The sequence below is a fragment of the Aphelocoma coerulescens genome, chromosome 28 (genome assembly GCF_041296385.1).
Source record: "Aphelocoma coerulescens isolate FSJ_1873_10779 chromosome 28, UR_Acoe_1.0, whole genome shotgun sequence".
Classification (NCBI taxonomy): Eukaryota; Metazoa; Chordata; class Aves; order Passeriformes; family Corvidae; genus Aphelocoma; species Aphelocoma coerulescens.
In genome coordinates, this window is record NC_091041.1 from 1731973 (window position 1) to 1745655 (window position 13683).

General features: G+C 49.8%; 1 protein-coding gene across 3 annotated transcripts in view; it reads right to left on the reverse strand.

Moving 5' to 3' along the window:
• The window catches only part of ELAVL1 (ELAV like RNA binding protein 1), a 39686-nt gene extending 35559 nt beyond the window's left edge, over positions 1-4127 (reverse strand). For all 3 annotated transcript variants that reach the window (XM_068996827.1, XM_068996826.1, XM_068996828.1), the window contains exon 1: positions 4031-4127. The gene's annotated coding sequence lies outside the window, so the exon portion shown is untranslated. The remainder of the gene's footprint in view (positions 1-4030) is intronic.
• Between the last annotated feature and the right edge of the window lie 9556 nt (positions 4128-13683).

Sequence of the window (13683 nt, forward strand, 5' to 3'; positions counted from 1 at the left end):
TCCCTGTTGGTGTTGTCAGTGGTAAATGAACAGGAACCCTGAAACCCACAATGCTCCACAGTTCTGCCCATGAACTGTTTCATCAACTTGCACTTCAGTGTCACAGGTTTATTCTTGAGCTCTGCCTGTGTATTTATGAATCTCAATGGGGAGCTTCAAGTAGAACCTCAAGGCTATTAAAGCCCTTCTCCTGTCTCTCCAGCACACAGACATTTGTTGACATGCCTCCCCCCCAGAGTCATGGCTGACTAAGAGGCAACAATTTTGTCTTAAGACACTGCTCTGGCTCTCAATCCTGAAGCTGCCGAGCCATTTCCTGGAGACCACACCTGAAACAGAACAAAAAGGACACTACCACATTCAGGCAAGTGCCAAACCAATCCAGAAGGCATGTGCAGAGATGCTAAGATGTCCAGGCTGGAACTCATGCCAAAACCAATGCCATGCACGTAGAAGGACCTGAAGAGCCTCCATGAATTTAAACTGCTTCAGGAAAACAGTTTTCAAAAACTATCCAACACAGTGTGGTCATGCAAAAACTTGCTTTGCAGTTAGCTGTCATGTCAGGATCTAGAAGCAAGAATTTAATCACAACAGAGAACAGACACTGGGGGAAGAAAAAGCAACATATTTTCTTCTCTGAAATCACTGTAAGGAACTGCAAGGAACAGAATAGGTTTCACCCGAGTAGCCACACCAGCAGAAAACCCTCCTCTAGGCCTACCTGCCTCCCAAGACAAAGAAAAGTTTCCTAGTGCTCCACAGCCAGAACATCTCTCTCTCAACTACTTAATCCAGACCTCTGTACATCACAGAGCCTTTCCCCATAATCTCCAGTAAAACACCTTTTATTCTTTATACAAACTCTTTTTAATGTTCCCAAGAGCTCTGCATATTGCACCCCATGAACATCCAGACAGACCACAGGACAAGGACAGTGCAGTGCAAGCCCTGTTGCTATTTGATTCACTGTGCATTCATGCACTATTCCTTCAAATTCCTTCAGAATTCTGTCAAATCTTGACCAAACATCAAAAGCTATTTGTGGGGAGGGGGAAATTACAAAATCCAGACTGTGTCTTAAATTCAAGAACAGCATTTATACAGTGTACGAGGGGAAACAGCACAGAGTTGAGAATCAGAGGTTGTCCCAGCGTGTACAGGTCACACACTTCAAAGCCTCAACTCATATCCAAGCAACACGTCTAAGTCTCCCAAGAGATTATTTCGCTGTACATTTGTGAGGGCAGGGGGTAATGCGTTTTTTTATTAATAAAACCAAATCAGGTATGAAGGAGTGTGCCCGTGTTTGAGAGGTGCTCAATGCTGTTTCTAAAAAGTCTGTGACCACAATGCAAGAGTCTTGGTCTCACCTTTCCTTGCTCATGCTGAGTGGCAGCTCTGTTTCGTGAGTATGAATCCTAAGTTCTCCTGGAAAAGCCATCTTCCTGAACTGTGAACATGATGATTGCATACATATGGAAATTTAAAGGCAGAAAGTGCAGTGTCACAGATTCTTTGCCCAAACTAGTTACCCTAGTTCTCCTTCTACTGTCCCACAGCAATCAATCGGGTCAATGTTCTCTGGCTCATCTGAATTCCTCTGCCCTGCAGCCACGATATTTTAAATCAGCAAACAGGAAAACTTTAAATTGAATATTCAGTTTGATTCAATTGGCATTGTAACTCTTGCCCCCCTCCTCCCGAAATGAAACTAACTCAGGGCTGACACATGCTATTGAAGGTCACTAAAAAAAAGTTTGTCTTTAGACAGCAAGATTCTTTTACCCTGAAACTCTGGATGTTGTCACAGATGCTGTACATATATGTTCCTTCCATACTGGTATGTAATTCCGTTTGTAAATTTGGCAACCAAGCAAACCCTTTCTACCTGCCGACCCTTTGGGTTTTTCCAAAGGTAACAGATCTCATCTCTTTGATTCTTTTCCCCTTTGCAAGCCTGAAACCAGAACACTACCCTTGTTCTCCTCATCTTGACTGCACCTAAGATTCCAACAGTTTTGCCAGTAAAAATAGCTCAGGACCAGAAGTGGTCTTGAAGTCTGCAAACATAGCAAGTTTGATCTTTCTGTGACTAAAGTCTACCAACTTCACAGGCAGCTTATCCACATGTGGTCAGAGTGACAGCCAGTAACTTTGGGAATCAATTCAGAGAGCTCACAACAAAGAAGCAAGAAACAAGACATAGACCAAAGCTTCAGGAAAAGAAAGTAGGCTGGTACAACAGCTAAAAGAGATGGATTCTGAAAGCAAAATGCCATGTCTCAGGTCAAGACAAGGAGGGCTTTTTCCAGGAAAAAAAAGGTGATAGAACATGCAAGAAACAGAAGGAAAATAGTGCTTGAATTCAGAGCATAGAGCACATTTCACATTAAGTTCATGTCAGCACCAGACACTGTTCAACAAACACAGATAAGTAAGCTGCTACACACAACATTCACATTTCCATTCAGACTGTGTTTACTGCTGCTGCTGTTTTCACAAACCTGGTACTGCACAAGACAACTCCCCTAAGGAGCTCATCTGGTCCTGCAGAACCACCCACAGCAGGCCTGTATACTCACTGTACAATACATTTAACAATCACACCCGCTTAAGATGCTCCTGTTCATATTCCAGTAAGGCCTGGGGAGAGCCTACTGCAATCACAGCTGTAACTCCAGACCACTGAAGGCCTTGAATCATGGAAACCACAGGAGCACTGGGATCATTATACACACACAGTTACTCTGCTTCAGAACAAAAACCAGGACACTCACAGTAACGTCTCATGCTGCACAGACTTACAGGCTCAGGACTCTTCATTTTATTATCCATCACGAACACAGACATAACCCAAGAGTCAACAGGAATTTGAGATATCCCATCAACTCTACCGGTTCGATAAAGACTATGAAACATGTGCATCGCCCTAGTTGTAAAGGGGAACACACAAGTCACAGAACTGTTCACCACAGCTCTAGAAAAAAAAGTGGTTAAAACATGAGTACAGGGAAACAACAGCTTGTAAAGCGGTGAGAGCCGAGCAATATGAGCAGTCAACACCCACAATCAGGGAGTAAAATGAACAAAAATACAAAGACCTCAAAAAATGATCAAATGTAACAAAAACAGGCATTAATAAAATTAATAAATTAATCTCTACCCTTCCCAACTCTTTCCCCTTTTGTCTTCCACAGATGCAAGGATCCCAGGATCCCAGTGCAAGACCTCATGCAACAAACCGCGCTTCCTTTCCTAGCAAGTCTCGGATAACAGCTCTGTGCCCAGCAAACGCTCCTGCACTCCCAGCAGTGCAGAACCCGGCAGGAGCATTCACCTCCCCACGGCTGTCCCACCTCAGCTCTCACGCGTACTGCCGTGAAAGGGCCCCTAGGACTGCCCTGTCTCTTCCAACCCCCAAAATAGAGCTAACGCTCTGCTTTGAATTGCCCCCACGAGCACAAACAAGAGTGGCTGCTGCTTTAGCCATGATTCCTGCGGCGCCAAGCACTCACCACACCATCTCCGGAGCCGCTGCCAGCGCCGCTACCAACCGGCACCGACCGCGCTGGCACGGACCCTCGGGTACCGCCACTCAACGAGGACGTGCCAGTCCTACCAACGTGGGAGATTTAAAAGCTGTGTCCGCACAGACACGGGAAAAATAAACATTAACCGGCCATTAACCGGACGGAGAAAGGCCCTGAGACGCGGCGCGGACCCGCAGCGCATCGCGGCACCGCGACCCGCGGCCTTCCCGCCGCAAGCGCGGTGGCCTCGGGTCCCGCTCCCCGCCCGTGCCCCATCCGGCCCCCGTGGGCCCCGCAGGCCGCGACCCCGCCGTCCGCCCGCCGCCCCGGGCCCGCACTGTGCCGCGGCCCCTCCCCCCACAGGCCCGGGCTGCCCCGCCAGGCCCAGGCCTCGGCCCGGCCGCCCCGGGCCCCGTCGCCCGCTCCCTCCCGCGCCGGCCCCGCGGGCGCCGCCGGAGCTGTTCGGGCGCGGCCCCACGGCCCCGGCGTGGCCTCACCTGCGGCGGCGGCGGCCGGGCCCGGGCAGCGGGAGGCGATCGGTCCGCAGCGCACAACGAGCCGCTCCAGCGCCGCGACCCCGCCCCCGCGCCGCCCGCCGACACCCATTGGCTGCCGCGCGCACGTGCCCCGCGTGCCATTGGCTCCGCTGCCCGTCCGTCAAGCGCCGGCCGGGGGCGGAGCCTACGCGCGCAGCGGGGAGGGCCGGGGCCGGGGCCGGGGCCGGGGCCGGGGCCGGGGCCGGGGCCGGGGCCGGGGCCGGGGCCGGGGCCGGGGCCGGGGCCGGGGCCGGGGCCGGGGCCGGGGCCGGGGCCGGGGCCGGGGCCGGGGCCACTCCGCGGAGGCGGCAGCGCCCGCGGCTGGAGGGGCCCGGCAGCGTAACCAGAGCAATCTCCTCACGACGGCTCGGGGCTTCGGGAAGGGCCGCAGCACCCCGGCCGCGGGTCCGGCTGCTCTTGTGGAAAGGAGTCCGGAGAAGAACGTGGCTCCAGTGGCCTGCCGGGCTCTTGGAGAAGGAGAAACGCGAGCGGTGCCCTGGCCAGGGAGCCAGGCTCGGGTGGAAGATGGAGCACGGCAGCCCTGGGCCCGCCGGCTGCGGGCAGCGCTCCCGGTAGCCGAGCCTCCCCTCGCCCGAGGGCCGGTGCGAGCCGGAGCCCGGGCACCGGGAAACTCCCCGGGCACAACCCACGGGAATGCTGGTTAAGAGATTAAATGCTTCCTGGGTAAATGAGATGCAAATGATGCTCTGTCAAAGAAACTGGTGGCCAGCACTTCCCTGTGCTCTGAGGAATTCTGCAGCGCCCTGAAGGGACCAGCTGCCTAAGAGTTTTCCCTCTTTCGCTGCCACTTTTTGTAGCCAAGGGCATCCCTTTGTATCTGCACCTATTTCCACTGCACAGGAGTCATCTGTGAGAGTAAAATTCCCCTATTCTGCAGAAAAAAATGAATCTTTCTCATTGCCAACAGTACTCTGCAATAATACCCTGGTACAAAGCAGCATGCTTTGAGGTCTGTAAATCCTGTGTTAAGGTACTCAACTTCGGGAAAAAAAATCAGAATACTTCTGCATTACAATACGTGATGCTCCTTTTCATTCACAGACAGCTCATGATTTGAGTTTTACTTAGTTGAGTGACATACCTGAAAATCAAATTTCTCCTTCTCTAGCTCCTTTCTCTAGTCTAGAAGAGTGAGATCTCACCTGAAGGATGGGAATTGCGGTATAGCAGCACGACAGGAGTTTGTGTTCTTTGGCATTTCCGTGCACACATGCGGAAATACTCTGTCCACTGGAATACGTAGCAAATTACACAACGAAAATACAAATATCTTTTCTCTGCCTATCCTGATGTGGCCTCTAGCAAGACCTTGTCTAGTAAATTCCCAATGTGGTTGCACTGATGTTTTCTGGTTTAACTGCCCAGAAACCTGTTCCAGAGACCCCTTCAAGTGTCCCTATTACATTGGGCCATGTCCTGATCTTCCACATGTGACAGCCAGGAACAGCCCAGCCACTGCCATATCCAATGGGCACAATGTGACAGAGATCCTAATGTTCAGCTGCATGAAGAGCCCACTGAGGATGTTAAAAACACTGCCATTTTCTTTTCCTCTCTACAATAGCTCTCAGTGCCAGATGGGGAGGAATCCTCACATGAAAATTCCAAGCCTGACAGGTTTGGAAATATCCTTCAAGGCCTCATAAAACATTAAAGACGTTTGTGCATCTGTTATTTGCTCATCTTGCCAGCCCCAAAATCACAATATTGTCATTCACATCAGTGGCAGCTTTCTTTTACTGCAAATTCCATGTTTTCCTTGTATCATCCAGGTTTTAATTAACAATCCAATTCTTGGAAATAAGATAGGTCTCAAATCTTCAAAAATTGAGGCCATGAGCACAACACTGCACAGAGCATTGATGCCTTTATCTTTTGACAGCATATTTGCAATCTCATAATTTCATCTATCACCATAAACGCTTATTTGAGGTGTTCTGGCAATTAAAAGATGCTGTCCTTTGAAACAGTGTGTCAGTTTTTAAAGGAATGATCTCTTTTCCCTAAATATATTAATGGTCTGTTACAGTGTTTCAGTTCAACATGAACACCTCGGCGGGAAGGTTTCATGATAATGTGGAATTTTAGTAACATAAAGCCAGGTGGCATGTCTGAAATCGTCTCAAGATGATGCAACATGAATGCCACAGGTGTGTTTAGTCATGCCATTTCTTGCGGTATCCCGAAACATGGAAAGAGCTCAGTGCAAACAGGGCGATCCAGGAAGCCACTGGTGAACGTGGTTCTGACATGGAAGGAAAACGTGCAGCGGGAATTGACAGATGGAAGCAGCTGCACAAGGATAAATGGTTGTACCTGGCTGTGAACAAATATGGAATCATAAAATCACAATGTCCTGGACTGGAAGGGACCCACAAGGATCAACAATCCCAACCCCTGGCCCTGCCCAGACACCCCAACAACCCCACCCTGGGCATCCCTGAGAGTGCTGTCCAAACGCTCCTGCAGCTCTGGCAGCCTCGGGGCCGGGACCATTCCCTGGGGAGCCTGGGCAGTGCCCAGCAGTCTCGGGGGGAAGAACCTTTCCCTGAGCTCCATGCCCAGCCCTGACCCAGCTCCAGCCGTTCCCTGGGCTCCTGTCCCTGTCCCAGAGCAGAGCTCAGCCCCTGCCCCTCCGCCTCCCCTCGGGAGGAGCTGCAGCCCCCAGGAGCCTCCCCTCAGTCTCCTCTGCTCCAGCTGAACGAGCCAAGTGCCCTCAGCTGGGCACTCCGGAGGTTGGATGGATGGATGGATGGATAGATGGATGGATGGATGGATGGATGGATGGATGGATGGATGGATGGATGGATGGATGGATGGATGGATGGATGGATGGCTTCCTAACGGCGCAGACTCCACACAGAAAGCAGCAGGGAAGCTCCAGGAGCCGCCCCACCTCGAGTGCACTCTCCCGATTCACAGCCGTGAGCGGCCGCCCCCGGACACGCTCGCAGCAGGCAGTGTCGGCTCCGCAGTCCCTGGGGCCCTAGGCTCCGGTCGCTGTGAGCGCTGCGAGGCCCCGGAGAGCAGCACCGTTAACCCCCGGCGGCGCCGTTCCGCCGCTGCCGCACGATCTAGCCCGCTCCAGCCCGATCCAGCCCGCTCCAGCCCGATCCAGCCCGCTCCAGCCCGCGCCCGCAGCGCGGCTCTGAAATGGCGGCCGGGAGTGCCGGGGCTGCGCGGAGGGGGCGGGGTCTGCTATTGGCCCGCCCCGAGCCCCGTCCCGCGAGCCCTCAGGGGTGAAATGGCGGCAGCGCCCGTTCTCGGCGTGGAATACTTTGGGCAGTCTTCGCTTGGCCCCGCACAGGTCTCTGTCTCCAGGGCACGGGCTACTGCGGGTGCTGGAGCGTCCTGGGCAGCTGCCACTGCTCTCACCTCCCGCCCTTATTCAGTATGACACAGCTGGGGATGTTCAGCCTGGGGAAGAGAAGCCTCCAGGGAGAGCTCAGAGCCCCTTGCAGGGCCTAAAGGGGCTCCAGGAGAGCTGGAGAGGGGCTGGGGACAAGGCATGGAGGGACAGGACACAGGGAATGGCTTCCCAGTGCCAGAGGGCAGGGCTGGATGGGAGATTGGGCAGGAATTGTTCCCTGGGAGGGTGGGCAGGCCCTGGCACAGGGTGCCCAGAGCAGCTGGGGCTGCCCCTGGATCCCTGGCAGTGCCCAAGGCCAGGCTGGACGTTGGGGCTTGGAGCAACCTGGGACAGTGGAAGGTGCCCCTGCCCATGGCAGGGGGTGGAATGCGATGAGTTTTAAGGTCTGTTCCAGCCCAAACCATTCCCTGATTCTGTGATTCCCCCCTGGAAAAGTGCCCTGGTGCCTTCCAGCCATCCCTCTTTGGCCCCTCAGTGGCTGGATTTCTGTCCCTTCTTCAGGGTTTTGCATTGTTCTCTGATTTCTCACCTCTATGCAATCACCTTCACTCTCCTATGTCTTTCAGCCCCTGTTCCCATTATCCTCTCGTTCACCCCTCCCTCCCTCAGCACATGCCCCAGCACTGTTCCAAGGCTTTGCTTATGGACACTTTTTGATCACTCATCTTTTGGTTTGTGTCTCCATCACCCAGACTTGAGGGCTCCTGTATTGCTCCACTAACAGCATCCTTCTAGGTAACTCTGCTTTTTCTTTCCTTGGTGTTCCATTGTGCTGTCCTCAGTTTTCCTGGTGTCCTGTTCCTTGATGCTTTCGTCTTTGTTCCAAGGGTCATTTCCTTCCCTGAGGAAGAATAATATCCACTGTCTGGAGTAGTCGGTCCTCTTTGGAATTCCCTTCTGGCCGTTTGCAAAAGGATGGACTCACCCTTGCCACTTCACTCCCATGGGAGTCACCTACCCTGAGGGTACCTGTAGCTGCTGTTCTTGTTCTGCCTGTGTTGTCGTTTCACTTGTGAGGTGAATTATGTCGCCTGGAGCATGTTTGTCTCTAGTTGTGCTGCAGAAAGGTCACCCCCATTTACACTCCCAGTGATTTGCAGGAGAGCTTTTTCTGGCTTTCCTGAGGTCAGTGCAGAAAGCGCTGGGCATGGCCGTGTGAGCTCTGAAGCAGCGCTGCCGCCAGCAGCACATTGGCTGAGGAACATGTCGGTTCAGGTTTCTCTGCACTGAGCTGCTCTAATTAAACCAGCCACACTTAATCATTTGCGGGTAGATGTGGAAATGTTTTAATTCAGTTTAAATCTGTAGTTATTATAAGCTGCTATTGAAGCTGATTTTTCCCTCACTCTTTCTTTGATTTCCCTTTTCTTTTATGTATTTATGACCTCTGTATATGTTCTCCCTTCGATGTTTGTTGTGCAGCAGCCACTATCTATGAGCCTAGTTTCTGAAATCATCTCCTTTAAAATTTATCAGTAGGTAAAAGATTTAACAGAAAACCAACAAAATGTAAGGAAGCAAGCCAGAACCTTTCCTGGTTGCCAGGAGTCATCTTTATTCCAAGCTCATAATTTATGAAGCTTGTGGTTGTGTGTGGTTTTATTCTAGTTGTGAATGAATTTGTAGCATAGTTGTATCTGTCCAGTGAGCTGTTGGTGTGAAAAACACTTTGTCAGACTGTCAGTTAGACAATATTAATTACATTTCTCATAATTTTCAAGTCCTCATTTTCCAGGAAGATATTAAGCAGTAGTAAAACGCATGGTAAACACACTGATCAATTTACTTTTTTTGTTTCCCCAATGGCTTAGGGAAAGCACCTGTTTTTTCAGTACCTTTGAATGTTTGACAAAACCTACCATTCACTATGGTACTATGTGTGGTACTATGAACTAGCAGTAGGGAGTTTTGAAGAGCCTGATGTGTGCTTCAATAATGTTATTGGAGAGTGGTTTGTTAGTCTTGAGATCAAGCATTCCAAGCACAAACCCAGAGAATGGATCAGAAGCAGCCCTGGGGAGAAGGACTTGGGGGTGTTGGTGGGTGAGAGGCCCAACCTGCCCCGACCATGGGCACTGAGCCCAGAAACCCCCCCTGTGCTGGGCTGAGCCCCCAGCGTGGGCAGCAGGGGAGGGGGGATTCTGCCCCTCTGCCCCGCTCAGCTGAGACCCCACCTGCAGAGCTGCCCCAGCCCTGGGGAACAACATCAGGAGGACATTGTGCCAGTCAGTGTGTGGCTGTGCTGGTTGCTGTGTCATGTGTGTGGCTGTCCAGTGGTACAGCTGATGGTTGGGATATTTTGCTCCTGTTTCCAATGTAACGCTTTGTCTGTGTTTACATGCTGAACACTTTTCTGAATAGGTGGGGTGTCTTAAGAATGTCTGCTCACACGACCCACATTAGTTGTGCCTCTCAAAGGGGTTAACTTCAGAAATTCCAGTCATCCAGTCACAAGTTTGCTAGGTGTTCAAGCAGTCAGGAGATGCATGTCCTCAGCACCTGTGCAGGTGCTCCCCCCAGCAGGGACCTGCAACTGGCCTGAGCTGTGGTGTGGCTTCAGGGATGAATCACTGACTGCTCTGTGCAGGCTGGACCCCATCACATTTCAGAGTGGCTGTGGTGGGCAGCAGGTCAGAGCCCACCAAGGAGGGTGACCATGGCCATATCTGACCACAGGTCAGATCTGACTGGGCTATGGTGGAGCCCTGCCAGGGCTGTCAGTGGGGTCAGTCCTCCTTGGAGCAGTGGGTCTGCAGCTGAAGACTCTTCCTGTGGGTTAGGATGCCCACTCCTGGAGCCTGAGAGCCCTTGCCTCAGTGTGTGAGGGATTCCATATCTGGACTAAGTGTTCTAAAATCTTTAGAGTTCTCAAGTCAGTTGGGTAGCACCAGGTCCATTTGACATCATGAATTTGTATTCAAAGGCTGGCCAAGCTTTAATTGATTTATCTGCTTTAAATGGCTTATAAAATAAAAATAATTTTGATATATTATTTCATAGCATCATAGATTCATAAAGTCTCCTGAGTAGGAAGGGACCGACCACAAGGATCATCAAGTCTAACTCCTGACCCTGCACAGGACACCTCAACAATCCCACCCTGGGGATTGTTGTTCAAATACTCCTGGAGCTCTGGCAGCCTTGGGGCTGTGACCATTCCCTGGGGAGCCTGGGCAGTGCCCCAGCGTGGTGGCCGATTAACCAGTAGTACAAGAGACAGAGCGAGTTCTTGGTAAGACAGTCTCTGGTGCCAAAGACCTAGCGGTTACGGTGAGGGAAAGGAGCCTCTCCCAGGATGTTTGGTTATGGTAATGTACCCCAGTTCTGCTTCCCCAGATGGCTCCTGGTGTTAGCCACACCCCTGTACTTAAGCCTGAGCTGCCACATGTTCGGGGTCATTTGCCTCTGGAAACCTTCACAAGTTGTAGCAATAAACTGCTTTTTGTGGAACTCTACGCAAGGACCCTTCTCAACTCCTTGCCGTCGGCTTAATATTACTGGGGCCATCCCTGCGTCTGTGTGCTCACGCATGAGAGCCATGGGGCTGGCTGGGACCCCAGTAATACCCCAGCACCCTCAGGGGGAAGAACCTTTTCCTAATATCCAGCCTAAACCTCCTCTGGCAAAATTTTATAAGATTCCATGACAGAAGCCAAGGCGCTATCTCTCAAAAATCCCTCTCAAGAACATCTTGGAGATGCTGCAAAGCACTGGAGCTCCTGGGGAAAATTCATCCCCAGTTGAAGCTGAGGCATGTCAGCCACCATGGTCATGTGTGAGCACTCAGCTATGGCCCAAATTGATTCCGAATGGCCCCAGGCACCTCCAGCGTGGCCTTTAGATGGTGTCACATCCCAGTGTTGATGCTGACAGGCCCTTCCCATCCTTCCTTTGATCCAGCCTGCTGAGCTGGCTTTGATGTGGGTACCTGTAACCTGTCTTATATGACAATTATATGATAATTAATTGTCCTGCACTATTGGTCTGCTGTGCCCCAACGTGACCTCTTGTGTTTCAGTCAGAGTTCAGCAGTGTTGCTGCTACTGCTTGGAGGATGTGGTGTGGGAAAAGGTGCAATGCAGTTTGAACCAGGTGAGCACTGGGCTGCTGAAGAAAGTCAGACTCTCTCCTGTGACATCACAATGCTTCAGAATTTGCCTGAGAGCAATAAAGAATAATTTTTCCCTACTTTGTAGGTTAACCTCATGCATTTGACATTTGTATCTTTGCTACTTACCTAGCTATTAGATAAAGCTCTAAAACAGGTTTTAATAACAGACAGTAAAGACTGAGATTCTCTATGATTTGTACGGCAAATGTTTAATTGAAAAGACTCAGTTGTCACTAATTTCAGTGTTCTCAAAGCCGTCACAGTTCACGTAGGCATTCCAATGTGGATTTTGGATGATGGGATAATGAAAAGAAAACCCCCTTTTGCAACTTCCTTTGCCACACAGCAGTTTAATGCAGTTTGAATTTTACTGCTGCATATTTGCCCTCACGTAACTCTGGAAGTAATAGTGCATCAGGTTTAATAAATCTCAGCTTTTGGTCTAGGTTATGGCAAGTAATTCCCTGGGACTCCTGACAGGAATGCCTTGACAGCAGCACTGCATCCTCAGGCAGGGGCTTTGTGGCATCATGGTCGTGTTTCTGAGCTTTCATCAACTACGTTTATTTCCTGGATTAGAGTCAGGATGTTTGATCATTTTAGGAGAAATTGGTTCCTGTCACCTGTGGCTGCCTGATAGAGCAGGTAAAACAGACCTGTCCAACATAAGTACTCAGGCAGTTTCAAGAAGAAAGGGATGTGGCTTGTGGGCAGTAAGGGCTCTAGGTGAATTAAATTAGAAATTTCCTGGTTTGGCATAGTGTCAAGTTATGAAGATTTTGCAGGTTTTTATTGCTTGTAGTAGAAATGTCAGTTTTAGAATGTATTGAACTAACCCTTGTGATTATCCACAGAAACGATTGCCATGTCCCACGTGGTTCCTTTGAAACATAGATTTAGAAGAAACATAAAGATTTTAGTTATAGGCTAGCTGTGTTGAAATTAGTTAGAATAGGAAGGAATTCGGGCCCAGCTAGAGTTAATTAAAATAGTTAAGAGAGCTGGACCTGAAATGGGTTTTGAGATGTTAGTAACTGATTACCAAATAATTGATGATCTGTCATTTACATGTTTGCTTAGCTGTGCTTAGAACGAGGAATAGAAACATTGATAAGTTGTGTAGGGAACAAGGACAATTACCAATCTCCTCCCTTGGTGGGAACCTGTTCAAAAGTCATGCAAGAGGAAACTTAAAGGTCACTAATTATGATTGTTAAAGTTCAGAGGGGTGAAAAGGACAAAATGAGGAAGATGAGTTACTTCATCTTTCTTGAGACCACTGACCCCATTCAAGACCACCGACTCCATTCAGGACACACACTGTGCATGCTTAATGACATTTAAGCTCATTTCCATATGAAGCGGAGAATGGGAGGTGTTAATGTTATGGATATGTATTTGTATTTTGGATATTCATATGTTTTGTAAATAAAAAGCTTTGTGTTTGCTTGGATCGGGGCCCTGTGTCTTAGGGAGCCATCCCACGCAGAGCCTGGTGCCAAATAAAACATTCACTTTCTAACTCTAAACTGTTAGAGAGTTTTTGTCCGTCTCAGTTGGATATCGATATTAGATCGATATTCACATTTTGGTAAATCACCTTTCCTCTGGCCACCAGAACTTTTACTGCTGGCACGTTTGCTCCTCAGCTCTGCCCATATTTAGTTTTGAGACTTTAGGTTTAATTTGCAGGCCTGTTGCTCAAAGGGAGCTTTTTTGGAGCTCCAAGATGAGCATGTGTAACACAGAAATCCAGACTAAAAACCTGTAATCTCTGCAGTTCTGTTTTTGTGGAGGTTTATTGGAATTGTTTTATTGTTCCTTGCTGCCACCAGAGAGCAAAGTGCAGCAGGTATCAGCATTTCTGAGGGACTTTTGTCTCAGCAGAGTGTTTTGTTCTCATGCTTTGAAGATAATGAAGTGAGTCATTGTCTTTACATCTCATGTGACTTGTTACAGACATACATTGCTAATGCTTTCCAAGGAAAAAAACAGACCTTTTGTTCAGACTTGTGGCTTTGAACTAGTGGGCTGGTTGGGAGTTTGCTTAACTAGGGAGTTGCTTTGATTTGCTCTTTTAATCTATGTACTGAGAGCACTTCAGCAGACAAT